This window comes from Octopus bimaculoides, chromosome 17 (genome assembly GCF_001194135.2).
Source record: "Octopus bimaculoides isolate UCB-OBI-ISO-001 chromosome 17, ASM119413v2, whole genome shotgun sequence".
Classification (NCBI taxonomy): domain Eukaryota; kingdom Metazoa; phylum Mollusca; class Cephalopoda; order Octopoda; family Octopodidae; genus Octopus; species Octopus bimaculoides.
The window spans coordinates 46864708-46869132 of record NC_068997.1 but is presented as its reverse complement, the minus strand read 5'-3'; positions in this window follow the sequence as shown (position 1 = coordinate 46869132).

Here is a 4425-nt window from a genome sequence, read left to right as displayed (position 1 = left end):
TGGTGGTTTTGGTGGTTGTGTTGGTGGTAGCGTTGGGGCTCGAGCGGAGGAAACTTTTTAAATTCCTTGAAATATGGTTTTAATACAAGCATGTTATTGATGGTGTAATAAGATGGAAATATGTCATAGAAACCTTCAGTACAAATAATAATAATAATAATAATAATAATAATAATAATAATAATAATAATAATAATAATAATAATAATAACTTTTATTAGCCACACGGGCATAGATAAGGGAGACATCACAAGGATAGACAACAATTTGTGAGTGGATTTACACAAAGGATGGGGTGAAAGAAATAGAAAGACGATGAAATACGATGTAAATATTAATAGTATACAAAGTGTGTGATAATATGAATGATGCAGTCCTCCTGTTACAGGAAAAACTCTAACTGGGGCCAACCAAGGAACCCCACAGGCTCAGGATTATCCTGACCACCTCTCTCCTGTCCGTCAATCAACAGGTGCGTAATTCGAGATGGATCATTCACTCTAAGCATTTTTGCCATAGTCACCCAACTTTTCACAAATTCACTGGGAGGTAGCTCTTCTCTCTCCACCCTCATTCTCCTTTCCAAATGGAACTTAGAAAAGTTGATAGGGGCTTCACTGAAGAGGAAAGTATCTTTCCTCAATCTTGTCAGCCTCGTCCACTACACAACCTCTTTCACCGTAACCACTGGACATAAGAACACTGCCTGTCTTGCCTTGTAATCGTGGACGGTGGGGGCGATCCTCACGATGGATACGGTCGATTATCGGATTCACGCGATAACAGTTGTTCGACATAACTCCAGAAGTGAGCAGTATTCGAACACTGCACGAGTGCATGCAGAACACTTTCGTCGCTCAGCTCGCATCTCGGACAGTCTCGTCTGACATGGCTTCCATGCTTGTAGAGTTTATCTCAAATTGACAGTGTTCTTCGATAGCACTGTCAGGCCAGAGACTTCTGGAAGTTATCCATGGTAGTACCGACCGGGCCCGAAAGTCCTCCGAAATAGACCAGCTAGTTCATTCTCCTTAATGCCTAGAGTTTCACCAAGAATGTCATCGCTCTACCCTGCAACTTCCACCGACCGTATTGCTCGACTGGTAGAGAGCGGTGAGCACATGACGATACATTAATAATCTGGCTTTGTGGATATTCCTTTTGTAGCACATAGCCACACATAGACACACACACACTGACGAGCGTAAGATAATGGTTTCGATTCCCGGACCGAGGGGCGAGTTGTACTCTGGAACAAAACACTTCATTTCACGTTGCTCCAAACCAATCACCAGTAATTGTGCAGCCATGAGATGGAGCAGCGTGCCATTCAGTGAGAAGGAATGTAATTTCAGTCCTTCATACGCCATGGGAGCCGGGTTAAGTGCAGACCTTATAAGTTCACGGGCTCGAGACTGACCTAAGCTCAAAGACAGTTATTGCTGTTGAACATCTTTTCGGCATATTGAATGTCAACTTTACATATTTCTGTGGTCGCAGAATTAAGTTGTACTGATAACGTTACCACTGAATGTTTTGCAGATGACAAAACCATTCTACAGAACAATATCGACTGCAATGTCGCTGTCACTGCTTCCACTGTCAATTAAAGCTTGCGTTGATTGATTGTTAATTACAATATTAACGAGAGCACGAAACAAGAGCTGTCCCAATAAAAACTGAAAGACTTAATCAAGCTGAAGTTATTAATTCGCTGCAGATTGGTTTATCACCTGCTTTATTATGGTATCCTGAAGATACATTACGTGATTTGCACGCACGATAAACATAGCCTCTTTTTTTTTTACTTTTCTTTTAATACTAACGAATATTCACCTCCCTTGCTGGACATTTTTACTTCTGTTTTTTCGACCATGTGTATACTATGTAGCAACAATCACGAGAAATATCTGCTGAAATAGTTTCCTGCTCTGTGTCCGCTTCTCTAATCAGTTACGATATCATAATAATAAACATCATTCGTTCCTGATTTGTGATAAAGCCAAGTCCGGTAGATAATTTTTAAGTAGTTTCATGTCTTAACACTGGCCGACATTATTCTAGAAACGAAAGCCTCACAACTCAGATGTCCCTCTCTTAAATTTGTATTCTTTGGTCAACATTTTAAGGCTTTCAAACACCAGTCAATCGAATCTTCGGATCGCTTTTCAGGGAAATTGATCCAAAGATTCGGTTGAGCTCGTAAGAAAAATCTCCTTCTCTAGTTAAAGTCTTTTCGCCTCTTTGTCGCGCCTTTGTAACAATCTGCAATGACTCTGAATACTTCGAGATATACGAAGTTTGTGTTATTTCTTTGCTGCCCCCGAGGGGGGGGGGCACACACAGAGGGGACAAACAAGGACAGACAAACGGGTTAAGTCGATTATAGCGACCCCAGTGCGTAACTGGTACTTATTTAATCGACCCCGAAAGGATGAAAGGCAGAGTCGACCTCGGCGGAATTTGAACTCAGAACGTAGCGGTAGACGAAATACCGCTGAGCATTTCGCCCGGCGTGCTAACGTTTCTGCCAGCTCGCCGCCTTTTCGTGTGCGTGTCTTAGACCATCGAGGGCAGGAGAACTGGCAAGAAAATGTACAAAACTAGAGTTTAAATTTTAAAAAGGGCGACGTATGTTGGAGGAATAGGATTGAGTGTTTTGAAATTTTGAACTCTACACATTTTATTCGTTGAATAAATTGTTGTAAGAACCGAAAAGATATTTGGGTATTCAACGAATAACGCTATAGCTTAGTATACTTGATATACGTTTTAACTAAGGGAGAGCATTCGCCTATCACGTAAATTGTACTGAATTTGTTAACCTAGACACGCACACACGCACACACGCACACACACACACACACATACACACACTTAAGTACACGTTGTTACTACAACAACATGGTTAATTTTCATGTCGACAGGATCGCAGGGGAACTTCAAATGAAGTGTTTTGCTTAAGAACACAATGCTCCAGCCGGTCCGGGAATCGAACCTACGATCTAGTGATCGTGAGTGCAACGCCCTAACCACTAGGCCACATATTTTCACATGTATGTATGTATGTATGTATGTATGTACGTACGTACGTATCCATGTAAATAGATAGACAGACAGACAGACAGACAGACAGACAAAGGCAGGCAGGCAGGCAGACAGACAGACGGACGGACGGACGGACGGATGAACAGACAGACAGACAGACATACAGACACATAGATAGATAGATAGATAGATAGACAGACAGACAGACAGACAGATAGACAGATAGATAGATAGATAGATAGATAGATAGATAGATAGATAGATAGATAGGGAGATAGATAGATAGATAAATAGATAGATAGATAGATAGATAGATAGATAGATAGATAGATAGATAGATAGATAGATAGATAGATAGATAGATAGATGTATTGTATATTGTGTAAAGTATTTCTATTTTATTTCCAACTTCCTGTGACTCCTAAATATATTATATTTTGTTTCCTCACTTCATTGCTGTATCTCGAAATCTTGATGAAACACAATATTATTAATTCCATCCGTAAATACAAGGGAGTCATGAACTAATAAATTATTAACAGAACGTAGAATTACAACACACATAGTCCGCAATATAAGGTTTCTTTCTGAACTGTTTCAGTTTTCAATTGAAATTCTTCCAAGGTCAACTTATCCATTCATCATATCCTCTAGGGTCAATGTATTTTTGATAAAAACTTTAAAAAAAAAAAAAAAGGGTGGGGGAGGGCGGGGAATGTGCTTTTAGTATTCTTTGAAGTAATCTGACTTGGTTTGCTTTACTGTTCCCATTGAGGAAAGGTAGCTGAGTGGGTATGGCAAGGAAAGAATCAGGTTTAGAGGTTGCGGGTTCAAATTCAGAGCATGCAATTCGTTGCTGCTTAGCAACCAAACCAATTCTTACCGAACAATACTGTGATCAAATGAATTTCATCGATGACCATATCGTCTTTTTTTATTTTTTTAATGAATGTTTTCTGGGACTCAATTTTGAAAGAAAAAGTTTTCCTGTAGAATTATTATTATTATTATTATTATTATTATTATTATTATTATTATTATTATTATTATTATTATTATTAAGGCAGCGAGCTGGTAGAACCGTTGGCAAAATGCTTTGTGGTATGTCGTCCTTCTTTGCGTTGTCAGTTTAAATTCTGCTGAGGTCGACTTTGCTTTTCATCCATTCGGGGTCGATAAAATAAGTACCAGTTGAGTACTGGTGGCGATGGTAGTGGTGGTGGTGGTGGTGGTATTACTGTTATATATATGTGTGTATGTATGTATATGTATACATATATATGTATGTATATGTTTATGTATACATATATATATGTATGTATGTATATATATATATATATATATATATCGTGTCGGGGCGTGGCTTAATGTCTTCGG